The 27,730-nt window shown below is 35.9% G+C and overlaps 1 long non-coding RNA gene across 1 annotated transcript; it reads left to right on the forward strand.

Moving 5' to 3' along the window:
- Positions 1-1,387: 1,387 nt before the first annotated feature.
- Positions 1,388-19,998, forward strand: LOC112836786 (uncharacterized). Its single transcript, XR_003211558.1, has 3 exons — positions 1,388-1,437; positions 2,200-2,455; positions 19,660-19,998. It is a non-coding gene; the product is annotated as an uncharacterized lncRNA (long non-coding RNA).
- Positions 19,999-27,730: the final 7,732 nt, after the last annotated feature.

A 27,730-nucleotide genomic window follows, 5' to 3' on the forward strand; every position in this document is an offset into this window, starting at 1 on the left:
TCTTGCGGAAGATGTGCAGGGATATCTATTTATCTAGATATATACACCTAGATAGATGTATATATATGTATATATATCTCTAGATATATATGTGTGTGTATATATATATATATATATGCAGATAATATTTGTTACTTTAATTATGTTGCCACAGATAAAAGCTCACTAAATGCACCATTCAGTAGCTATTAGGAGGCCATGTTATGTATGATTATAAGTATTGACTCAGGACAACACAAATGATTTGAATAGAAATCCAAACTCAGCCATTTGCCAGCTATGTTACCATGGGAAAGTTATGTAATTTCTCTCTGCTTTATTTTCCATATTTATAAAAGTGTGGATGATAAAATAGTATTTACTGCATAGGGCTATTAAGATAAAAATGTATAAAATCATATGAAACAGAACAGTGCCACATAATAAAAATAATTCAATAAAGATTAGCTACCATTATAGTATTATCCTACTTTTCTCATTTTTAAAGGTATCTTAGAGATTTTCTCCTATTTGCACATACAGATCAATCTTATTCTTTTTCAAGGTTACATGGTATTTTTCCACTTGGTGAGCACTGGTGGACATTGTGATGATCAGTAAAACAGTATCATCATAATATGTTTATTTTACATGAATGTGAAAAATATACTTAAGATTATAGTCTTAAAAGGAGAATTACTGGTTCAAAGAATATAACATATATCATATATATAAATAATGACCCACGCAGATAGTGACAAAAATCTTTACAAAATATACTAAATAGTTTAAGATGCACTGGGGAAAGGATTGTGGAAAGTACTATAAATAACAATTTTTTTTTTACAATTATGTTTGGAGCACAGACCACAAAGGCATAGGCTTCTGGTTGGTTAATGATGACAAGAAGAAAAATTAATAAGAATAGAACACCTAATACCCATATTTTCCCTCTCTCTTCTCCTTCAGAGATATGTTCTCCAAATGAAAAAGCTGAAAACCTAAAATCCAATATGTGCAGAAAGACAACGTGTACCTTTCTAGATGCCTTAGAAAGTTGTGGATGAGGTTATTCAATGATCATTGAGAGTCAGCTATCTTGAGGTGAAAAATGCCCAGGATCTGAGATTGGAGGACCAGGTGAAAGTTTTTATTTCTCCTAATGATCTAGTGGGTGTCTTTTACCAAGCTCACTTTCTGAATTTATCTTCCTCAATTGTAAAATAAAATATGAAGGAGAAGAAAAACAATATTTATTGCAAAGGATGATTTTGAGAATTAAATAAGTATTGTAGTTCGCTCTTATCTGCGGTTTTGCCCTCCTGGGGTGAACCCAGGTGTAAATGCAGATGCTCCTCCTCCTGACGTAGCGTCATGTTGTGTCACAATGCCTACATCACTCACCTCACTTGGTCTCATCACATAGGTATTTTATCATCTCACATCATCACAAGAAGGGTGAGTGCAGTACAATAAGATATTTTGAGAGAGAGACCACATTTACCTAACTTTTATTACAGTATGCTCTTATAAATGTTCTATTATTACTTATTGTTGTTAATCTCTTACCATGCCTAATTTATAAATTAAACTTTATCATAGGTGTGTACAGATAAGGAAAAACAGTATTCATGGGATCCGGCTCACTCCACAGTTTCAGGCATCCAGTGGGGGTCTTGGAATGTATCCCCCATGGATAAGGGGGTAAACACTGTAAATTTTACAAATAATAGTTGTTATTGCTAATAATACTTTTGAAGACTATGAGAAATGCCAAAATATTAGCTGTCAAAAGTACTCATGATTTTTTAAAAAAGCAGAGGGAAGTGAGGTTAATGTTTGAGTCTCATATATGTATAAAAAATATCTCCAAATGTAATGAAGGCTTTAGAAAGACAAATTGTCAAAAATTCACCTACACAAGACATAATAGACTAGTCTCATTTCCTTTTTTGAGAGAAATACTAGAATAATACAGTAGGAAATACGTTGGGTGGAGAATATCTGAAATCTAGGAAGTCATTTGAAAAAAATCTCTCAGAATATTCTTATAGACAAGATGAAAAACTTAACTAGTTTACTCAAGTGTGACCAGAATCATACACACAAAACAAAAGTCACTTGATAATCAGTGGAGCAAGTTAAAGTTAGTGACTTTTATAGACTACTATTTTTATTCCTTTCTACCAAAAGTTGTATCTGTCACTTCTTTGAAAATAGAGAACAATAACCTACCAAATGGGGAGCTGATATGAGAACTGAAATGTACAGGAGACAACTTCATTGAGAAATAGAATGAGGAGCCAGGGGATTCTCACATGCAGAGCATAAAATGTATCATGCAATGGCACAGAAGATGAAATTAATAAAGAAGAAGTTTATAATTACCACAAAAATAAAATATGGGAAGATACAAGTTAGCTGCATCAAGATCGCAAAAGCTGGAGATTCTACAGGGCAGCGGAGTGTATTACAAGTAAGCTATGTTGTATGATTTTCCAAAATGCTAACAGATTCTGAGACTACACTGTAATAAAAGTATAGTGTCAAGATTGAAGGAAGTTATAGTCCCTTTCAATCTCAAGTTGCTAAATTCGTGTGAGATATTTTGTCGAAGCAAGAGACAATCGCATTTTCAGAAAGACTTTGATAACCCTGAGAACATTCAGATGGAAAAGGACAGAGTAGTGGGAACTTTAAAATCATGGATGAGATCTACTTAAATGAACTGGAAATTTTTAACACAAAGAACTAAGAGAAAGAGATTTTGGCTTTCCTTAAATATCAAGAGAACTACAGGGTTAGACATATCCTATGTGTTATTACAGTGGGAGTCAAAAACTTATGTGTGAAGTTTACAAGGTGTTTGACATCACCAAAACTAAAATGAAAAATTCTTGCAATAACTAGGATCATTTCATAACTGAGTGATGAGATATTCTTGCACTGGAGTTGTTCATGAAGAAAATGGGGCAGTCACTTAGAGAAGTAACTCCTTAAGGATTTGAACCCTCTTATTTTTAAGATTGTATAATTGTCTATCAACTACTTTTTTTTTCTTGTCTAGTTTTTCACTGTCTTTTTTTATTTTTTGAACAATTGCAAGTATTCCATTTTTAATTTTTTTAAATTTTATTATGTTATGTTAATCACCATACATTACATCATTAGTTTCTGATGTAGTGTTCCATGTTTCATTGTTTGGATATAACACCCAGTGATCCATTCAATACATGCCCTCTTTAATACCAATCACCAGGCTAACACATCCCTGCACCCCCTTCCCCTCTACAACCCCCACTTTGTTTCTCAGAGTCCATAGTCTCTTATGGATCTTCTCCCCCTCCAAAACCCCCCCTTCATTTTTCCCTTCCTACTATCTTCTTCTTTTCTTTTTTTTTTTAACATAAAATATATTATTGTTTCAGAGGTACAGGTCTGGGATTCAACAGTCTTACACAATTCACAGCACTCACCATAGCACATACCCTCACCAATGTCTATCACCCAGCCACCCCATCCCTCCCACCCCCCACCACTCCAGCAATCCTCAGTTTGTTTCCTGAGATTAAGAATTCCTCATATCAGTGAGATCATATGATATATGTGTTTCTCTGATTGACTTATTTCACTCAACATAATACCCTCCAGTTCCATCCATGTCTTTGCAAATGGCAAGATTTCATTCCTTTTGACGGCTGCATAATATTCCATTGTGTATATATACCACTTCTTCTTTATCCATTCATCTGTTAATGGGCATCGTGGCTCTTTCCATACTTTACCTACTGTGGACATTGCTGCTATAAACACTGGGTGCATGTACCCCTTCGGATCCCTACATTTGTATCGTTGGGGTAAATACCCCATAGTGCAATTGCTGGGTCATATGGTAGCTCTATTTTCAACTTTTTCAGGAACCTCCATACTGTTTTCCAGAGTGGTTGCACCAGCTTGCATTCCCACCCACAGTGTAGGAGGGTTCCCCATTCTCCACATCCCCGCCAACATGTGTCATTTCCTGACTTGTTAATTTTAGCCATTCTGACGGGTGTGAGGTGGTATCTCATTGAGGTGTTGATTTGGATTTCCCTGATGCTGAGCGATGTTGAGCACTTTTTCATGTGTCTGTTGGCCATTTGGATGTCTTCTTTGGAAAAATGTCTGTTCATGTCTTCTGCCCATTTCTTGACTGGATCATTTGTTCTTTGGGTATTGGGTTTGATAAGTTCTTTTATAGATTTTGGATACTAGCCCTTTATCTGATATGTTATTTGCAAATATCTTCTCCCATTCTTTAGGTTGTCTTTTGGTTTTGTGGACTGTTCTTTTGCGGTGCAAAAGCTTTTGATCTTGATGAAGTCCCAATAGTTCATTTTTGCCCTCGCTTCCCTTGCCTTTGGCGATGTTTTTAGGAAGAAGTTGATGAGGCTGAGGTCGAAGAGGTTGCTGCCTGTATTCTCCTGTAGGATTTTGATGGGTTCCTGTCCCACATTGAGGTCTTTCAACCATTTTGAGTCTATTTTTGTGTGTGGTGTAAGGAAATGGTCCAGTTTCATTCTTCTCCATGTGACTGTCCAATTTTCCCAACACCATTTGTTGAAGAGACTGTCTTTTTTCCATTAGGCATTCTTTCCTGCTTTGTCGAAGATTACTTGACCATACAGTTGAGGGTCCATTTCTGGGCTCTCTATTCTGTTCCATTAATCTATGTGTCTGTTTTTGTGCCACAACCATACTGTCTTGATGATGACAGCTTTGTAATAGAGCTTGAAGTCCGGAATTGTGATGCCACCAGCTTTGCTTTTCTTTTTCAACATTCCTCTGGCTATTCGGGGTCTTTTCTGGTGCCAAACAAATTTTAGGATTATTTGTTCCATTTCTTTGGAAAAAGTGGATGGTATTTTGATGGGGATTGCATTGAATGTGTAGATTGCTCTAGGGAGCATTGACCTCTTCACAATATTTGTTCGTCCAATCCATGAGCATGGAACGTTTTTCCATTTCTTTGTGTCTTCCTCAATTCCTTTCATGAGTATTTTATAGTTCTCTGAGTACAGATTCTTTGCCGCTTTGGTTACATTTATTCCTAGGTATCTTATGGTTTTGGGTGCAATTGTACATGGGATCGACGCCTTAATTTCTCTTTCTTCTGTCTTGTTGGTGTATAGGAATGCCACTGATTTCTGTGCATTGCTTTATATCCTGCCACTTTACTGAATTCCTGTATGAGTTCTAGCAGTTTTGGGGGGGGGTCTTTGGGTTTTCCACATAAAGGATCATATCATCTGCAAACAGTGAGAGTTTGACTTCTTCTTTGCCAATTTGGATGCCTTTGATTTCTTTTTGTTGTCTGATTGCTGTGGCTAGGACTTCTAATACTATGTTGAATAGCAGGGGTGATAGTGAACATCCCTGCTGTGTTCCTGACCTTAGGGGGAAGGCTCTCAGTTTTTCCCCATTGAGAATGATATTCGCTATAGGTTTTTCATACATGGCTTTTATGATATTGAGGTATGTACCCTCTATGCCTATATCTGAAGAGTTTAGAACAAGAAAGGATGCTGTACTTTGTCAAATGCTTTTTCTGCATCTATTGAGAGGATCATAGGGTTCTTGTTCTTTCTTTTATTAATGTATTGTATCACATTGATTGCTTTGCAGGTGTTGAACCAACCTTATTAGCGAGTATTTTGGTGAGAATTTTTGTATCCATGTTCATCAGGGATATTGGTCTGTAATTCTCCTTTTTGATGGAGTCTTTGTCTGGTTTGGGGATCAAAGTAATGCTGGCCTCATAAAATGAGTTTCGAAGTTTTCCTTCCATTTCTATTTTTGGGAACAGTTTCAGGAGAATAGGTATTAATTCTTCTTGAAATGTTTGGTAGAATTCCCCTGGGAAGCCTTTGGCCCTGCGCTCTTGTTTGTTGGGAGATTTTTGATGACTGCTTCAATTTCCTTAGTGGTTATAGGTCTGTTCAGGTTTTCTATTTCTTCCTGGTTCAGTTTTGGTAGTTTATATATCTCTAGGAATGCATCCATTTCTTCCAGATTATCTAATTTGCTGGTATAGAGACGCTCATAATATGTTCTTATAATTGTTTGTATTACTTTGGTGTTGGTTGTGATCTCTCCTCTTTCATTCATGATTTTATTTATTTGGGTCATTTTTCTTTTCTTTTGGATAAGTCTGGCCAGGGGTTTATCAATCTTGTTAATTCCTTCAAAGAACCAGCTCCTAGTTTTGTGGATCTGTTCTACTGTTCTTTTGGTTTCTATTTCATAGATTTCTGGTCTAATCTTTATTATTTCTCTTCTCCTGCTGGGTTTAGGCTTTATTTGCTGTTTTTTCTCCAGCTCCTTTAGGTGTAGGCTTAGGTTGTGTATTTGAGACCTTTCTTGTTTCTTGAGAAAGTCTTGTATTTGCTATATACTTTCCTCTTAGGACTGCCTTTGCTGCATCCCAAAGATTTTGAACAGTTGTGTTTTCATTTTCATTTGTTTCCATGAATTTTTTTAATTCTAACAATTTTACAATTGTTAGATCTTCTTGTTGGATAGACCCTCTAATAGGATATAGTGTCCTTCCTCATCTCTTATTACAGTCTTTGGTTTAAAATCTAATTTGTCTGATATAAGGATTGCCACCCCAGCTTTCTTTTGGTGTCCATTAGCATGGTAAATGGTTTTCCACCCCCTCACTTTCAATCTGGAGGTGTCTTTGGGTCTAAAATGAGTCTCTTGCAGACAGCATATCAATGGGTCTTGTTTTTTTATCCAGTCTGATACCCTGTGTCTTCTGATTGGGGCATTTAGCCCATTTGCATTCAGGGTAACTATTGGAAGATATGAATTTAGTGCCATTGTATTGCCTGTAAGGTGACTGTTACTGTATATTGTCTGTGTTCCTTTCTGGTCTATGTTGCTTTTAGGCTCTCTCTTTGCTTAGAGGACCCCTTTCAATATTTCTTGTAGGGCTGGTTTCGTGTTTGCAAATTCTTTTACTTTTTGTTTGTCCTGGAAGCTTTTTATCTCTCCTTCCGTTTTCAATGACAGCGTAGCTGGGTATAGTATTCTTGGCTGCGTATTTTTTTCATTTAGTGCTCTGAATATATCATGCCAGTCCTTTCTGGCCTGCCTGGTCTCTGTGGATAGGTCTTTTGCCAATCTAATGCTTCTACCATTGTCTTGTCCTGAGCTGCTTTCAGGATTTTCTCTTGTCTCTGAGACTCATAAGTTTTACTATTAGATGTCGGGGTGTTGACCTATTTTTATTGATTTTGAGGGGGGTTCTCTGTGCCTCCTGGATTTTGGTGCCTGTTTTCTTCCCCAAATTAGGGAAGTTGTCTGCTATAATTTGCTCCAATATACCTTCTGCCCCTCTCTCTTTCTTCTTCTTCTGGGATCCCAATTATTCTAATATTGTTTCATCTTATGATATCACTTATCTCTCAAATTCTGCCCTCGGGATCCAGTAGTTGTTTATCTCTCTTTTTCTCAGCTTCTTTTTTCTCCATCATTTGGTCTTCTATATCACTAGTTCTCTCTTCTGCCTCATTTGTCCTAGCAGTTAGAGCCTCCATGTTTGATTGAACCTCATTAATAGCCTTTTTGATTTCGACTTGGTTAGATTCTAGTTCTTTTATTTCTCCAGAAAGGGTTTCTCTAATATCTTCCATGCTTTTTCAAGCCCAGCTAGTACCTTTATAATCGTCATTCTGAACTCTAGTTCCGACATCTTACTAATGTCTGTATTGATTAGATCCCTGGCAGTCGGTACTGCCTCTTGTTCTTTTTTTTTTTTTTTTGAGGTGATTTTTTCCATCTTGTCATTTTGTCCAGAGGAGAAAGATGAATGAGAGATGAAAATGCTAACAGGGTAACAATGACCCCAGAAAAATATACACTAAACAAATCAGAAGAGACCTGAAGCCAGGGGAAAAAAAAGGAAAGAAAGGAAAAAGAAAAGAAAAAGAACAAGATAAAAAAAGAATATGATCAAATATGATCAGACTGGTAAATAGATCAGTGCCACACACTCGATTTTGGGCATATTTTGGTCTATTAGAAGAAACTGCCCTCCAACATTTTAAAGAAAGAAAAACTTATTTTGTACAAAAATAAGGGTAAATATGGTGAAGGGATGGAATATGACTATAAAGATGAAAATTATAAAAGATTTTATAAAAAGAATGATACAATAAGAAGTTGGCTGAGGGGCACCTGGGTGGCTCAGTCGTTAAGTGTCTGCCTTCGGCTCAGGTCATGATCTCCGGGTCCTGGGATCGAGCCCCGCATCAGGCTCCCTGCTCAGTGGGAAGCCCACTTCTCCCTCTCCCTCTCCTCCTGTTTGTGTTCCCTCTCTAGCTGTGTGTCTCTCTGTCGAATAAATAAATAAAATCTTTAAAAAAAAAAGTTGGCTGAAAAAAGAAAGAAGAGAAATTTAAAAAGGGAGGGGAGAGAATGTGATCAGGCAGGAGACTAGATAGAACAAAGCCATACACTAGAGATTTAGGGTATATTTTGGTTGTTAGAAACAACTGTATCCCAAAATTTTAAAGAGAGGACAACTTATATATATACTAAAAATAAGGTTAACTACTATGAAGGGATAGAATATGACTCTAAAATTGAAAAATAAAAAAGATTTTTAAAAAAGGGATTGATAAGATGTTGACTGAAAAAGGGAAAAAGAAAAATTCAAAAATAATAGAAAAAGAAAACAGAAAATTAAAAAAATTAACTTTGAAAGACTAAAGAATCAGGGGGAAAAAGCCATGAATTCTATGTGCTGTATTCCCCTAGTGCTGGAGTTCCGCCATTCTCCTTGATGGGTAAACTTGATCTTGGCTGGCTGTTCTTGCTGCTCTTCTGGGGAGGGACCTGTTGCCGTGGTTCCCAAATGTCTTTGCTGGAGGCAGAATTGCCCCGCCCTTGCCGGTCTGGGCTAGGTAATCTGCTTGGGTTTGCTCTCAGGAGCTTTTGTTCCCTGCAAGCTTTCTGTACTGGTTTGGAGGACGAGAGTGAAAATGGTGGCCTCCCAATCTCCGGCCCCGGAGGAGCTGAGAGCTCGGGGCCCCGCTCCTCAGTGCACCCCAGAGAAAAGCTGTCAGTTACTCCCGTCTTCCCGGTCTCCAGCCGCACTCCGTGCTCATCTGGCCTGTGACCGAGCGTTTCTATCTCTGGCACCCGAACCCGTGTGGAGTCTCCAAACCCAGCAGATCGCTGCAGTGCTCTCCCGCACCACTCCTCCCGGGGGCGGAAGGGGAGTCTTTCCGGATCTGCCACTTGTTGGGTCCCTGCTGGAAGAGCAGTGGCCCGACTGTGCCACAGATCACAGTTTATGGCAACCCCGAGCTGAGAGCCCACTCCTCGGCTCCATCTCTGCAGCCAGCTTCCCCGCTCTGATACCCAGGAGCTTTGCCGCACTCAGGCACCTGCAGTCTTTCTGTGACCCCGAGGGTCCTGAGACCACACTGTCCCAGGAGGGTTCCACCCCCCGCTGAGCCACTGGAGCAACGTCCCTCAGCAAAGCTGACTTCTAAAAGTTCCGATTTTGTGTCCCGCGGCTCTATCACTTGCCAGAAGTGGCTGACGGAGGCCCCCTCCCCTGCCATCTATCCTCCCGAATATCGCCTCGGATTCACTTCTCCACACATCCTACCTTCCAGTAAGTGGTTACTTTTCTGTTCAGAGAGTTGTTGCTATTCTTTTCTTCGATCTCCTGTTGAGTTCGTAGGTGTTCAGAATGGTTTGATCCCTATCCAGCTGAATTCCTGAGACCAGACAAAATCTAGGTCTCCCACTCCTCCGCCATCTTGCTCCTCCTTAACTGTCTTTTTTTGTCACTTGACTTTCTTTTTCCATTTTCCATGTGCTATATTTTAATAGACTGATTTGAAACATATCATGCTAGTCTCATCTTTTATGTTTCTCCTCCCTCAGCCTTTTATTATTTTTCTCTATTAAGTCTTCATAAGGGTTTACGTATTTGGCTTAACTTTCTGCCTACGGGCATATGCTTGTATCCTTCATCAATCTGTTGTTTTATTGCTAATAAGCCACATTTTTAAAATTCCAGATGCAACATACTTTTATTCACTTTATAACATTTCTACTCATTATTTGGAACACCACTCAATAGCTTATTTTTATAGTTAAGTATTATGATACAAGTACATGTCCTGGTAAACTAGACAAAAACATCTCTGATGTTATCATTGGATTGATATGAGTCTGCATTTCTCTGTACTTCATGTAGTTGATAACCCATTACTTGATTAAGATGAAAAGGTAGAAGTTTCCACAATTCATAGTGTGCATGCTAATGTAAAATTCCTATGTATTTTCATAAACTATATTTTTCTAATTATGAAATTATACTTAGAAAATTTGAAAATTCAAGAAGTATGAGCATAAAAATTTAGATTACAACTAAGAGAGAAGTCTGTTTAATTCTACTTCCTGTCATACTTTTCTCTACACCTATTTTAACTTAATTATACACACACACACACAAATACGCTTTCTACTTAGTTCTTTCATTACATGAGTGTAATTTACCCTATGCTTTACAACTCTTGTAGACATCATTTTAACGAGTGCAGTATATCACATATCTATGTCATTTCTGCATTTAGGTTACTTCCGTAAGTAAACCTAAAAAAAAATAATTTTTTATTATTATAAATAGGACACATATGAAAAATTATAGCATAACATATTTTATGTATTTAGAATTATTTCTGAACCAGAGTATGCAGATTTCAAAGGTATTCTGGTGCACTCCTCTCGAAGTTAAGAAGGGTTGACCTGGAATACTGATAAACTAGGAATAGTCTTGCATTTGGAATCAAGATATCTGGACTCACAAATTCAGTGTTTTAATCAATAAAATCTGGACAATATTACTCTAAGAGAATTGTAGTAATAATCAGTGAGGTAATATTTATAAAAGTAGATTGTAAAATATAAGTATACATAATAGTCCTAATCATTATTTGCAACAATATAAAAGGTTTAATAACCTTTTTTATATAATTTATAAATTAAATCAGTTTAATAACCAATGAAGGTTGAGGAAAAATTATTTGAAGACAAATCTATGCTATGAGAGTATATAGTTTTGTGCTTCATGTGTGAAGTTTCTTGCTGCAAATAGTATAAATTGTGTTCCTAAAAAAGATGAAATTTATGCTTATATAAGATATTGATCCTCAGAGACTTATTCATGAGTTTATTATCCACTCTCTTTGCTTTCTGCTTGTCAAATGATTATATAAACTCTAATTAAGCAATATCCAATTTATAATATAATTATGAAGCTAATTTAATTAATATTTTGAAATTAAACTGTACAAAAGAGGATATCAGCAATAATTTTAAGTGACATTAGAAGAGTCCTCAGACTCTCTCAGGTAACAGCTCTTTTTTCAGCAGGTAAACTGAGTCCCACCTATCCGCTAATCTTTGTGTATACTGAATATATAAGTAGCCCCAGATCAACTTTCCCCTATTTCTACTGTATTGACCAACTCTCTAGGTGAGTTAGGACAAATGGTTGACTTTTAGATTAGACTCATAAGAATCAGTGATATTATCCTTTACTAAGCTTTACTAATTATTTCAAGACTAATCACAAGGCATGGGCAAAGCAGAGAGGGATACAGGATTGCCAGTGCTGCTGCAATCCTGGTCCTCTCTTGCCCCATTAAGGTGTTCTCTGACTCAGATGTAACATATTAGTTTTCTAAGCAATGTAATGCAGCCATGTCACTTACATAAAAGGAAGTCTATTTTGGTCTTGAAACATCTCCCTTTTATTCTGTAATAGTTGGAGAACTATGTGACATATTCTAGGAAGCCATGTCCCATAAATCCAGATTCCAGGATTGTATAGCATAGGCAAACCTGGATAGACCAAGTACATCTTGCTAGAAGCATTTCATAGATGCACTCTCCCACTAGCAAATAACATTAGTGTGTTTGTCAATAGGTCTTCCAATAGGATATTTTCAAGGAGATTTGGCCACCCAGTTTGTTTATTTTGGTTGGTTTTCCATGTATACCTTTGTAAAGGGGGAGAATGATTAGAGTTCACTGCTAACCATTTCCTGCCCACTAAGACTCAGCTTTGAATTAATACTACTTCAGTAATTATTTATAGAATACCTGTGTTGCACCAGAAATAACTCTAGGTGATTGTGATATAAGGATAAACAAGGTGGGCAAGGCCTTTCCATTTGTGAGGCTTATATTCTAAGGGAAAGAGACAGGTAATAAGGAAGTAAAATAGATGAGATCATTGTGAATTGTAATGCAAGCTATGAATAAAATGAAATAACAGTGATATTAGAGAAACAGTGTGGGATGGGGCTAATTTTGATTGTGGAATCAATGAAAGTCTCATTGAAGACTTGTCTTTGTACTCAAACTTTGTTTGCTCACTATCAAATCAAGAAACTAACATATAAATTGGAGCCCTACTTTTAAAGTTTATGTAATATGTAAGTGATGAATCACTAAATTCTACTCCTGAAACTAAAAATAAATAATAAATAAATAAATAAAGTTGATATAGCCCAGGTTTTTTTCCCCAAAGAAAGCCTGATACAATCTACAATAATCCCAGTTTCTGATTGTGATCTTATTTCCAATATTCTGATTGCAAAAAGTCATTATGCTGCTACTCTAATTTAATCCAAGAATTTCTTAACATCTCTACCTCTGCGGAACCCCTACCAGTAGGCTTGAAGCTCTTGAGATGGAACTGGAGTTCACACACCATTATCCTGAAATACCCAAACAAAAACTATGTATTAGTCTCTGAAATGTTTATGAATGATTATAAACAGTTAGCAAATTGGTATGTAATATTTAATGATGATGATTGGCAATGATTTGAGAGTCATAGTGAATAATGCTAAGAACAGTAGAATCAGTTTGTATTTAGAAAGATCACATCTGAACTTTTAAATTGGGCAATTTCAATTTTATGAAACATTTTCAGTTGTTAAGCTAGGCTTACATGTCTATTTTTAAATTCTAATTCCTCAAACAATGAGCCTTGGGAAATACCACAGTCCAAGAGAAAATATTGCTAGACTAATCAGTTCAGTTTTAAGTAGCAGGAATTGAGAGAAAATTTAGATGTAGAGCTATAACTGCTCTCTTTGTCACATTCTGTAGACTTCATCAAACACTGTTGGCTCTAATTTCTTTTTTTTTTAATTTTTTTTAATGTTTTATTTATTGATGAGAGTCAGAGAGAGAGAGAGAGTCAGAGGCAGAGAGAGAAGCAGGCTCCCCGCCGAGCAGGGAGCCCGATGCGGGACTCGATCCCAGGACCCTGGGATCATGACCTGAGCCGAAGGCAGACGCTTAACCATCTGAGCCACCCAGGCGCCCGGCTCTAATTTCTAAGTACACCACAAATCCATTCATTTCTCACTACCTCTACCACTATTCCTACAAGTCAACTCACTATCACTTAGTATCTAACTTCTATAACCAGACTTCCTAGAGCTGTGCTTAACTCCTTAAACTCAGTTTTTCATACAGCTGATGAGTGACTCTTCTCTAAAAACTGTTTTTATTTTGGAAAGTTCAAATGTATACAAAGTACACAAATTACTATAATGAACTCCCAAGTTCTCACTAAAAATTACCCATGTTCTTCCATTCTCTACCCAGTTCTTATAACTTAGCTGATAATTATAATAACATAATAATATTTATTATTTCATTTTAATCTATTTTATAGAAGTAAAACTCATGTATATTTGCTATACCAAAGTTATCCTAGTCCCTTTCCACTGCTTTGCCATTACCCGATGCTTTATCAAGCCTTCTGCTTTCAGAATTATCCAGGTGGGAAGCAAGTCTACATGGGTGAAAAATTCCACAGGACACATCAAGTGTTTAATTTTTCTATTTCCCATTCTACTTCAATATGGTTCCATATAACATTGAGGCCATCATGCTGAGGTTAAAGTGAGCGATATGCCAGTTACCCCTGAAATAAGTGGTTCCGTTAAGGGATCTCTTAATTCTCCGGGGACTTGCCCTCCACTTTCCACATAAGGATGAGAGTAACGATGCCCTTTACATCATCAATAGAAAGGACAAGAACGATAACAGTTCTCAAGCATACATTATTTTTTAAGAAAGTTACCATCACATGTCAACTATAATCAGAAAACAAAAATGCCCAATGGATTTGGAATACTCATGCCTCCAATGATTGAAATAAACAAAGCAGATAGTTAAAAAAAAAGAAGATGAAAGTTGACATCACTTCAAAGAGTTTTGAAGTGTTGTCTTTTTATCCCCAGATTTAAACTTTATGGAATGAAAATTCCATAGCAAAAAATAAAATTAAGTAATAAAACATGAGTTCATACTTTATATAATTCACAGAAGTCATGTCTACAATATATTTTATTTACTTAGGATGAGGAATATCTGAGGGCATATCCTAGGTAAGCTTTGCTAGTTCCTTTAAAAAAGGAAGATTTCTTCCAAATCTTCTTTCTGTTCAAAGGGGAAAAGAAGCTTGGGGAGGTAAAAGAGCCAGAACTAAAATGATAAAATTAAGAGGAAATGTAGTCTATCACAGAAAAATAATGAACTGACAGTGAAATCTGTCATGTTTTTGAGTAAGTCTGTGTGGACATAATGGGAACAGTATCTTCTAGATAATTAATGGTAGTCTGATCTCATTGATAGGGCATATAAATGGGAAACACAGAAAAAAGTTCTACTTTCAATTTTATTATCTATTTAGGACCCCCATAGAAAAAGACCTCGAAACATTTGTCTGAGCAACATAGTGCATTTGACTGAGTATATTTATTTATCTCTGGTCACCCTTTGTAAACATGAAAAAATATTTCTGCATCTTATTTCTGAAACCTAGAAGGTGGTGAAAATATTTTTCTCCTTCACCATTTTTAAAAAGTTTTTGTTTTTACTGTGTTGTCTTTAGCCAAATGGGGGTGTGTGGGTGGAGAAACATAGATGAATCAATATTTTAAAATATTGCAGTGTCTGTAATAATTCCCCAACCTAGAAAACAAAATAATTTATCCATGACATTAATTAAAACTCCTTATCATTTGAAATACTGTTAGATTATCTTCTCCTCACATCTTTAAGAATAATATTTTTTACTTATGTGTCAGTGAGAGTAGGCTAGCTATTTTAAAAAACAATACCCAAATCTTAGTGACCTCTACACAGCGAAGGTCTATTGATTCCACAGTGCCGTATGGTGTATATTTGGCATGGGTGGATAAGAGTGTTTTACTCAATGCAGTTATTCAGGACCCACATTCTGTTACTCTTTTGATGCTATCATTCATAGAAGAAAAGAAAGCAGGGGCATCTGCCTTCGGCTCAGGTCATGATCTCAAATCCCTGCTCATTGGGGAGCCTGTTTCTCCCTCTCCCTCTGCTGTTTCCCCTGTTTATGCTCTCTCACTCTCTTTCTGTCAAATAAATAAATGAAATCTTAAAAAAAAAAAGGAAAAGGAAATAAAAGAAAGCAGACTGAATATGTGGAAAATTATTTTCCCCCCCAAGGCCTGTAAGTGGCACATACTGCTTCTGTCAACATTCCATTAACTTGAACTATTCACACAGCCTTAATTAGACGCAATTGAACTGAGATTTGTAGTACCAAAAATTTTTCGTGAAAGTGTGAAAAAAAAAAAGTCTGGAAGAAGAAATTCTCTAACAAGAAATTACAATAAGGGCAAGGAAAAAAGCATTTTGTTTATAAAATAGAAATCTTTAATTTTCAAATCTGGAGCCCTGTTCTCTAGTTTAGTCAAGAAAGAATGGGCTAATTTCGGTAACGTGTACATAGTAAATACGTGCTTGGACTTCTAGCAATATTATTTTAACTTAAAAACACAAAATACAGTAATTCTGCCTTCCTTAAAATATTCTAGTATTTTGCTAAATGTGCATGTATGATCCCCACCTTCTGCTACTCTGCCCTTGTGTGATCCTCTCTCCTTGAGTGTCAGCATGATCTGTGACTTGCTTCTATAAAACAGATTATGTGAAAGTGATGGGATGTATGCGATTATGTATAAATGAATATGTAATTACATTACATAGGATTGTAGCCTCCAACTTGCTGGATTCTCTCTCTCCTTTACTGGCTCTGAGGAAGCAAGTGGCAATGTTGGTAAACTCCACATGGAAGGAAACTGTGGGTCGTCTCTAGGAGCTGAAGGCAGCCTTTATCCAACAGCCAGCAAGAAACTAAAGCACTCAGTTTTACAACTATAATGAGTTGAATTATGCCAGTAACCTAAGTGAGCCAGTCAAACCCTCAGATGAGACCAAAGCCTCAGCTGACATCTTGACTGCAGCCTTTCAGAGGACCCAACTAATCTATGCCTGAACTCCTGACCCACAGAAATTGTGGGGTAATAAATATGTATAGTTTCAAGATGCTGAGTTTATGGTGATAGTAGTATTATGTAGCAATGGATCACTAATACAGATGTCAAGAGCAAGACTCAAAATTTTACATAAAAAAGAACCAAATACTTTGACTAAGAGGGGGCATTGTCCTTATTCTTACAGCCAGAGGAAAAACTGGCAAGAGATCAGAAAGTGAAATCTTCATGCTGTGTGTCTGACTTTTCTTTTTAGCCAAGAAAAAAGACGATATAAATAGGGTATTACTGAGAGCACAAGGGAGTCTTGCCCTTCTTTCCTGCTTAATATCCTGTAAAGATATTACCTTTTAGTTTGTCTCTGCACTGTGCTCATTTAGCCATGAGGCGTGTGTGTGTGTGTGTGTGTGTGTGTGTGTGTGTGTGTGTGTGTAGAGAGAGGGGGGGCAGAAGAGAGAGAGAGAAAGAAAATGAAACACAGAAACATTTTTTTGGCACTTATGTTTGAAACTGGATGAGCATAGTGATTATAATAAACAAGGAGATAAATCTGCCTGATTGTGAAAATAAACAGGAAGAAAGAAAAAAAACTTTTCTTACTTTCAAAATGAAATCCCTCTGTTTTTAATATTAGAACATTTATAGGAAGCTTTATGGATGTTCCTGGGTATTAAGGAAAAGATTCTCACTCCTAATGGAGGATTTGTGTTGGTCTGTATTTAGCGGTAGAAAATGAAAACCTCTTTTTAATGTGTAGTTAGTAAATGAAGTGTGAAGCCTCCCTTTTAGATTAATGCAAAAACGGTTCTTAAGGCTTAATGCCAAAAGGAAGAAAAATAATGAAATGACTCTCTCTTCTGAAAATCAATGAAAGAATGGAGGTGCAAACAGTGCTAAGAAAATAAATAAGAGCATGTACTTTACAAACTTAGTTTAAAAATATGAAATTCATATTGTGGAGTGAAAGCAGCTTCTTAATCTAAGAATTATCAAGCTTCAAAACAGAAAAGGAAAAAATTTTCACTAAAGGGCTTCAAGGAATAAAACAGATCCTGGAGAAAGATTTAAGCGACTTCCAGAAAACATTGAAAAGAGAAAATGTGTTAGAGGAAAGGTGAACAAAAGAAAGATGTTTGTGCTGAATCTTCCATTATTCTCCCCTTGCACCATTGTCATGGACTACAGTCTCTGTCTCCCTCTCTTTGCCTTTCTTCCTGGAGCCGCCAGCACCTGCCTGATCCTTTATTGTTCTGAAATCTGTAAGTCCGCATGTGTAGCGAAATGTAGTCTTCAAGTATGCCTTTTTATCCTGCTCCCAAAGATAAACGCTAAGCCTTTTGTTTACGCTTTCTTTCTTTACATGGAGTTTAGTTTTTCTTTACATTTTTATGAAAAGACAGAAGCTAACAGAAACTACAAACCTGGTTACCTGGATATAGCACATAATCCTCAGCAGGTCGTGTAGTTCAAGAAGCCTGTTAAGATGACATACAAAATTTGAAGACTTCCCAAATTCTCCCCAATTCTTTGGGAACCTCTATTGTTAATCCATGGTGGAGTTCCTTCTCCACATGCCCCATCTCTATTCTGAAGAGTGAATCAGCTTTTTTTAGAATTCTTGACAATCCTCTTTCCCTTTCCTGAAAGTAATGGTATTTGTCTTCTCTTTGTCTCTCTTTCTCTCTCTCTCACTCTCTGTAATGCTGTAAGTGAACAATGTAGGATCCTCAAGAGATGGACTTGACAGCTAGAAAGATATTTATTTTCCTGTTTGTATTTTTTAAGGCACTTTTCTCTAATTCATCTCAACAGAGTGAAAATCACTATTCAATGCATCCGATATAGACATAGTCTTACAGTTTTGCTTTCTCTTTTTTTCTCATTTGGAGATATTTTTTCCAGCTCCTTCCTTTCTAATATTACTGTTTGTTCTCTAGTTTGTCTCTAACCTATTCATCTATGTTCACTTTAATTATAAAATGCTATTTTGTTGCATGTTTTATAACTTATGAATCTGACATATATATTGTTCCATATCTAAGAATATATTTCTCTCATCCAGCATCATTCCTAGTGCTTGAATACTGTTGCTTCTTTCAGTTGTGTGATGGATATTTTTCAGTGGCCCTTTCAAGGGATATTTACTCATTCTCCATCCTTCTGTGTTCCCTGGAATTATGACCCATATGGGCTGTATCAATTGAGTTCTTGCCTTTGGCTTCCAGTTGAGTTCAGCCAAAGGGAGACTGCAGCAGGAGATCAGAGGGCAGATGAAGAGTAAGATCCAGTGCTGGGCTCCATCTCTACCAGGTCTCAGTGCTGATTGAGCCCTTAACCAAAACCCAGATATCCTGTTACTTTGCCTTCTCCCTGTGCTATAGTCACTCTCTCTGGGTTCAAGTAACTGCTTCCTCACTTTACCCATTCAAACTGGAAGTGATAATGGTGTCTCCACTTTTTTGCTAACCTGAGGGTGGTTTTTCATTCCTTTTTTATTTACCTTAACCTGCCCACACCAGTTAAATTGTTCTTATTAATATCTGCTCTAAAAATCCTGTTTGTGCTATTTGTTTCTTACTGGGATCCTGACTGATATAATAAGTGGTACCAGGAGTCACCCCAGAAAACAGAAGGCAAACCTGTGAAAATACCTACCTTCAGATCAGGGGCCAGGGTGGGAGGGTAGGAATATTAGTAATCTCTGTCATTAAATGGCATCATGATTACCAGTCATAACTGCTAGCAGCATAGGATAAATTGCAGGTGCAAAGCAAGATATTGGGAGATCAAGTGGTTGTGGCACTTAGTTGCTATGGTAATAATAGAATTATAAACTTTGTAGGGTCATCTGGTAGCCTAGATATTATATAAATTAAAGAGAGAAAAGAAAGAAAGGGATGGGAGAAGGAAGGAAAGGTGGGAGGAAGGATGGGAGGAAGGAAGGGAGGGAGGGAGGGAGGGAGGAAGGAACTGAAATCTTTCAATGCCCAATTGAAAACAAGGTGGAAAGGCAGAAATCATCTATGGAAGCTTTCAAAAATTCACTCATCTCCTATAGTCTCAGAGATGATATAACTGAAGATCTAGTCTGGGACCAAAACAGAACTGGAGGCCTAGCTTAATGCTCAACCCTGGCCAGTCTCTAATGCTTAAGTAAGAACAATGTTGTGAAAAGAATGATTACTCTCATTATCTACCAAATAATTCACTGAAGGAAATTTTATTTTCTCTCCATGTGACTTTGGTCTCCGCGAAACACACTTACCAGGGAACACAGTCATTGTTTTGACAAATTGGAAACTGACACTGCTTCCCAGACCTGCTAGAGTCCTCAGGCTGCTGACCATGAGCAGAGAAGGAGATAACCAAGGAATGGGGCTTCTGCCACACAGTGGGGGAAGAGAGATCTATATCTGGAACCAGGAAATTCTGTAAAGTATCTCTTCTTACTCCACGTTCAGTAATAATGGTCAATGAAAAACTGCAAAGAACCTTTATAGACAGGGCCTCCACAGACTCATCAGATCCTGCAGAAATGATTTTGGAAACCAGGGAATAAAGAAGCTATGATTTTCATGTTAAATAATAAAAGATTCCAACCTCCTCACTATTGTAATCACAAGGGGCTTTACTATCCTTGTTATTTTCTTTTACCCATACCCACATCTCTTTAAATGGTTTATTAAAATCTCCTCAAATAACCCATTTGAGAGAGTCATCTGTTTCCTTCTGGAATCTAACTGATACATACCAATTTATTTAAATAATTTTCTGTTGTTGCACATTTAAATTATTTCCCTCAACCCATGTTTTAGATGAGTGGTATACATATCTTAATAGCTAAATAATTTTCCCCATTGAACCTACGTATATACAATTGGATTAATCACAGTCCTGTTTCATGACATATTATTATCTTTGGTTTTTCATGGCCCTTTTTATTTATTGCACTCATTTACTTATTTAAATTATTCATTTATATATATAAATGTATATAAATATATATATAAAATATAAATTTTTATATATATTATTATATATGTATAATAATATAGTGAACACTCATGAACCCACAATCCCACACAATTACTAGACTAGTAACTAATTCTAAAGTGTATCTACAAATGTACCCCTCCAGTGTTCAATTCCTCTGTCTTCCCCATGAAATTTCCCCAGAGGTAATCAACATCCTGAACTGTGTATATATTATTTATTTACATACCTTGATTATTTATTTATATCCAGTGTGAAAATGATATATTTAGTTTTATCTATTTTTGAATTTTATAAAAACAATTATAAAAAAAACAGGAGAAGCCATGTATCCTAAGAGGACACACAAAAGGTTAACAAATACATAAAGAGATGTTCAATTTCACTAGTAAATAAAGAAATGCAAATCCAGACAGCAGTGGGACATCATTTATACCAGTTTTGATGGGCAGAAATTAGGACATCTGAACATATCAAGAGTCAGAAAACATGTGGAGTTACTGGTAACAATATAAATTAATTCAGTCTTTGGAAAATAATTTGACTTTTTCTTGCAAAGCTGAGCATTTCCATACCCTGTGACCAAAACTTCCACTCATACATATATTTGGCAAATGTTCAAAAAGTAGCACATACAGAATGTTCATTACAGCACTGTTCATTAAAAAAAAGGTAGAAATATAACACACACTGAACAAGAGAGAAAGGATAAATGTCGATAAATCTGATACATGTGTCCGTTTCACAAGTGAAGTATTTCTATGTCTCTATTAATCAGGCGTCATACCTGGCCTGAAAGCTAGATTATCCAAGGCTATCCTGATAGATATAATAATAATACTAATAATAAGATAATAATATTGAAAGGATAAAGAAAAAGGTATTTTCTATGTCAAACGGACAATTTGCTTATCTAAAAACCTTCTCTAAAAGGTTGCATCCTTTTTCACTGCCAGCTGCCTTAAACAAAAAAAAAAAAGAAAAAATGAGGTTTAAGGTATTTCTTTATAACTATTAACAAACACAGTGGTAATGGTCATATTAACATTAAGGGAAGTTTGGTCTTTTCATTAGAAAAATAAAGCAGCTTAAGGATAAGTAGAAAAATAAGTATTATGCATTCATAGCAGATGTTCTTCAAGGGCATAAATGGATCCAAAAGCTAGGTTTTGGTTACTGTTAAGAGGCTAAGTCCTGAGGGTCCTGGCCTCTGAGTAGAAGACAGAAGTGAGACTATACGTTGGTACAGTGTGAAGGACAATTTCTTTGGCTATCTAACAACATGCATTATTCTTCTGTCCATTATTAATGTTTCTTCCTGATCATGCTCCACATTGTGAGGGATGTAAGATATAGTACAAGAAGAAATTTATGAGTTTTCTTTCAGCTCCTTCTGTTTCATGCCCTGTCATGGTTGGTAGTATTGAGTTTCTTACTTTCAGCCAAACAATAACCCTTTTAGGATTCCCTAATGAGATCCTATATAGGACTTACACATGCACACCAACAATCCTAGTGTGCTGTAATAGGAAAGACCCTATATTAGGGATATCTTAATTTTGGCCTAATTCTGAGATAAACAAAATGACTTCAGGCAAGTTTCTTCATCACATTGCCATTGTTTTCTTATAGGAAAAATAAGAGAACTGTGTTCTATGTTTGATAAAGATGCTTCCAGCTATAAATTGTTAGCTGTAATTTTTAACCTGCTTACTATAACACTGTTATGGGTTGAATTATGTCCCTTAAAAATGTATATGTTGAATCATTATATTTATACCTCAAACTAATATAACACTGGATGTTAATTATATTTGAATAATATATATATGTATACATTATTTAACAATTCAAAAAAATTGATATGTTGAAATCCTAACCCCCAGTACCTCAGAATGTGATTTTATTTGGAAATTGGGTCATTACCAATGTAATTAAAGGTAAGAAGACGTCGTACTGGGGTAAGGTGGACCCCTAAACTAATATGACTGGTATCCTTATGTTTTTTAAAGTCATGTAAAAGAGACACACACAAAGAGATGATGTGAAGAGACATAGGGAGAAGAGAGTCTACACACTAAAGACAGTCTACACACTAAGGAACTCCTGTCACTACCAGAAGCTATAAGTGAGCCTTGGAATAGATCCTTTCCTAGTGCCCTTCAGAGTGTGGTCCTGCGAACAACTTGATTTTGGACTTCTGGTCTCCAGAACTGTGAAACAATGAATTCCCCTTTTTCTAAGCTACCCAGTTTGAGGTATTTTGTTATGGCAGCTCCAGGAATCTAATATACCTACCTCTAAGGTTCCTTTCCCTGGCTTTTTTCATAGATCCAAGCAGTGAAAACCCTTGTCTCCACTAGCACTGCGCTACATCCCACACCCTCACCAGGGTCCAGGAAAGGGAAGACTAAAACAAGAGGTTCTACGGTCAATTTCTGTGAATATGAACTAGATTATGTCACATATCATTTTTTGTATCTAATTAAATATAATACATTTATGAACTCCTGTACCATAAATTATTAAATCATTAAGAAATCCTTGAGAAATAAATGCCTGTTCAGCACATACTATGTGCCAGACTATCCCTATAGGTAATTTGTTCCAAGGGCATTAACATAACATATACCTGCACACAATATGCCAAAGCGCATCTGAAAAACTCAACAAACAAGTCAAAATGTTTTATTAGAAAATTAAGTATATTTTAATAATATCATATAACAAATATGACAAACATTAAGTATGCTTACTGCATGCAGGTATAGGGAAAATCTAGAAGACATTGGCCTTCATGCCAGTTTCTCTAATTTCACACTTACTTTTTTCTTTTCTTTCTAGAAGACCATAGAGTTATACAATATTTTATGTCCTGCCTTTTTGAATTTTCCAGTTCCACAATGTTAGTTTGGAGAAAGTCATAAATTACTTTTTTGGTCTGTCCAACTGAATTATTACCTTCCTATGGCCCTAGAAAACCACTTTTCATAACTACTGGGTCCTTTCGTAGTTGGACTTACAAACCTTTGAACTCTTTAATATTATAGTTTGTAGTGATTAGCTACAATTTTAATTTTTCCGACTGAAAATTTGTGTAGAGGTTAGGTTATTGTTATGGACTGAATGTTTGTGTCCCCTGCCAGAGTCACATATTGAAGTCCTTAACCCCACAATGTAGTGGCATTTGGAGTAGGATCTTGAGAGGTAATTGGATTTAGATAAGGTCTTCACTATGAGAAGCAAATGTCTATTGATTAAGCCACCCAGTGTATGGTATTTTGTGATAGCAGCCTAAGCTGACAAAGAGAGATATGTTGGACATTTGCTATGTTATGTCATTAATCCCCAAAACTGTGATGTGTGATTGTTAGGATCCTGATTTTATAGATGAGGAATAAAGATCAGAAAAATTAATTAGCCCAACATAACCCAGCTTATAAGTAACTGAACTAGGATTTGGAATTCAGCCAGTGGTTTAACATACCACTTTGTTGTATCATCATAAGACAACCATATCACTACACTTGACTAATTACATTCAAAAGCAAGCTATTTCATTCAGTTAGCTTGTATGATTTTAGGGGAAAGTGGTAATATCCATCAGATTTTTTGAAGTATTGAAAATAAACATTACTATCCATAAGATAATTGCAAAGACACAGGGACCCCAGACTTGGAAGTAAATATTGAATTTACCTTTCCTGATATGCTGGGTATAATATCAAAAAAGGAAGTTTAACTAAGGGTCTGACTTCATTTTGGTTCTAGCAGCCCAATTAGCATTTCTTTCATTTTGCAACATGTACAAATCTTACCTGTTCTCTCTGCCCTTCTCTATAATACTTCTTTTACTTCTCCTTAGGAAACATGCTTGATTTCATTACAAAAATTTAATTATTAAAAGAATAAATGTTTCAGGTACTTTCTATCTAGAGATGCAAATTGTTTTATAGTCAAAGACTTTAAGAAGCCAAGTTTCAAAGTCTCCTTTTAAACATCTGAAACCTGAAGAACGAAGTTTAAACTAGAATTTCTCTTATAAATGTAATCATCAAACAAACCCATATGCTGTTTGGTTCCTATGTTGTTATTACATTTCATAGTGGATTTTGAATGAGGAAGGATAAAAGTGAACATCATTAAAGTAGATGATTCATGCAGATTGGGTCTTTAATGACAGTTACCTATTGAAAGATATCTCATAATGTACTTGTAAAGTAAAAAGAAATTAAAAATTTAGAACCTAGAAAAATGTAAGATTGCATAACCTAGAAACCAACCTTAATAGGAAACAACCAATTACCTACAATAATTAAATAAAAGAGGAAAAGGTAGTAGGCATTTCTGTGGTAATGTAAAATGATAAATGATAGACTTATGCTCCAATTATTCTAGCTTCATTATCTTCATTCATTCATTTGTTCATTCAACTAACTTTTTTTAAAGATTTTATTTATTTATTTGACAGAGAGAGAGAGACAGTGAGAGAGGGAATAGAAGCAGGGGGACGAGAGAGGGAAAAGCAGGCCTCCCACCGAGCAGGGAGCCAGGTGCGGGGCTGCATCCCAGGACCCTGGGATCATGACCTGAGCCGAAGGCAGACGCTCAACTACTGAGCGAGCCAGGCGCCCCTCATTCAACTAACTTTCATTTGAATAATTATGGAGAAAGAGACAGTGATGCTAATCAACCATTTGATTTCCTTTCCTATATTTCTCAGTCCCCCGTGCAGTCAAGGGGAACCATGTGACTAGTTCTGACCAATTAAACATGACCCGAAATTACATGTGTTCCCTCTAGGCTAAGGCAATGAAAAGCCGCTGGGTAATTCTCAGCTTCTCCTTTCTCCCACTGTGTTAATCAGGGAGAAGTTCTCATTGTTGAGGTGATGGATCTATAATACCTAAACAACCTCAATTGCTGCAATATTACGTGGATGACAACTGGCCTTGAGAGTTGCCAAATCAGCAGTGGACTCATCATTAAGTTAAATGCTAGCTATAGATATTGACATTTCTTTTATTACATTAAGGAAGTTCTCTTATATTTCTGTTTTTTTTCTTATTACATTATCATGAATGGTGTTGAAGTTTCCCTGAATCTATTGATCCCTTTTCCTGAATCTATTGATACGATTATATTGTTTTTCTTATTCAGTCTGTTATTATGATGAATTATATTAATTCATTTGATTATTCAAGAAGCCTTCTAGTTCTATAACGAACCCCACTTAATCATGATGTATTCTTTCTACATATTGCTGAATTCATTTTGTTAATATTTTGCTTCTATTTTCATGAGAGATATTGGCACATAATTTTCTTTTTTTTATTAAGATTTTATTTATTTAATTGAGAGAGAGAGAATGAGAGATAGAGAGCACGAGAGGGAGGAGGGTCAGAGGGAGAAGCAGACTCCCTGCTGAGCAGGGAGCCCGATGTGGGACTCGATCCCGGGACTCCAGGATCATGACCTGAGCCGAAGGCAGTTGCTTAACCAACTGAGCCACCCAGGCGCCCCTTGGCACATAATTTTCTAATGTTTTTATCTGTACTTGATATTAGGACACTGCTAGCTTAACTAAATTAAATTAAATTTTCTGTTTCTATTTTCTGTAAAAGATTATGAAGAATTAATTATAATTTCTTCCTTAAATGTTTGGTAGGATTTATTAGGAAAAAAAATCTGTACCTGATGCCTTCTTTTTTGCCCTAATTTTTATTAGTTATTTCTTCTGCCTACCTTAGTTTAATTTTCTCTTCTTTTTTAAATTTCATAATGTCAAAGCTTAGGTTATGGGTATTAGATCTTTCTTCTTTTCTAATTTATGCTATAAATTTTCCTCTAAGCACTACTTTAGCTGCATCCCACAAATTTTGGTAAGTTGTATTTTTATTTTTATTTTCTTTTAATATTTTTAAATTTCTCTTGAAACTTTTTCTTTGACCCTTGAATTATTTAGAAATGTGATGTATAATGCCAAGATGTTTGGATAGTTTCCAGCTATCTTTCTGTTATTATTTTTAGATGGAATGCAATGCACTCTGAGAAGATACTATATACATATATAAATGTATTATATATACTGTGTGTGTGTGTGTATGTGTAACTTTATGTGTTAAAGAATGTTTAATAGCAAAAAAATGTACTCTATCCCCGGGGAATTTTCTACAGGAGCTTGAGAAAATTGTGTATTCTGCTGTTTCTAAATAGAGTATTTTATAAATGTCAATTAGATAAAGTTGATTGATTGTGCTGCTCAGGTTGTCTACATCCTCATTGATTTTTGCCCATTTGATGTATCAATTACTGACAAAGGAGTGCTGAACTCTTCAAATATAATAGAAAATCAGTCTCTTCCTCCTTTCAGTTTTATTAGTTTTGCCTCATGTTTTTTGACACACTGATGTTAGATGCATACATGTTTAGAATCATTCATTATGCCTTCTGGGAGAAAGGAGCCATTTACGCCTATGCATTGCGCTTTTTAATCCATCCCCAATAATTCTGCTTATTCTGAAGGCTGCTTTGTCTGAAATTAGATACTTCGGCTTTCTATTGATTGGTGTTGGCATGATATATCTTTGTCTCTGTACTTTTAACCATGTGAGTCTTTGTATTTAATGTTGGTTTAAAGACAGTATATAGTTATTCTTGTTTTTGTTATTTTGTTATTGTTGTTCTATTCCGATGAGGGTTTATAATAAACATTTTTAGATGACTCTATGCCCACCACCAAATAACACTATACCACTCCATGTGTAGTGCAGGCACCTTATAACAGAGTATTTCCATTTCTTGCCTCCCATCTCTTGTGATATCGCTGTCACTCATTTCACTTATCTAAATGCTGTAGTCACCCAATACATTTCTATTATTGTTTATTCAAACAGTTATATTTGGATAAACTAGGAATAAGAAAAATAACAGATTTCACTTTACATTCATTTATTTCTTCTCCAGTCTCTTAATTTCTTTATGTAGATTCAATTTTCTGATCTATATCATTTTCCTTCTGCCTGAAGAACTTCTTTTAACATTTTTTAAGGTAAGTCTGCTGGTGTTGAATCCCCTCACTTTTTGTTATTCTGAAAAAGTCTTTATTTCTCCCCTACTTTTGAAAGATAATTTCACTAGACAGAAAATTCTAAGTTGGTAGGTATTTTTCTTCTTTAAACACTTTAACTATTTTATTTCAGTCTCTTTTTGCCTGCATGGATTCTGAGAAGGTACTATAATTCTTATGTTTTTTCTCCCAATGAATAAGGTGTTTTTTTTCTTTTTAAGTTTTTGAAGACTTTTTCTTTGTTTTTAGTTTTCTATAGTTCAAATATGATATGCCT

The sequence above is a fragment of the Callorhinus ursinus genome, unplaced genomic scaffold, assembly GCF_003265705.2.
Source record: "Callorhinus ursinus isolate GAN/ISIS: 27379988/994484 unplaced genomic scaffold, GSC_fseal_2.0 scaffold24, whole genome shotgun sequence".
NCBI lineage: Eukaryota > Metazoa > Chordata > Mammalia > Carnivora > Otariidae > Callorhinus > Callorhinus ursinus.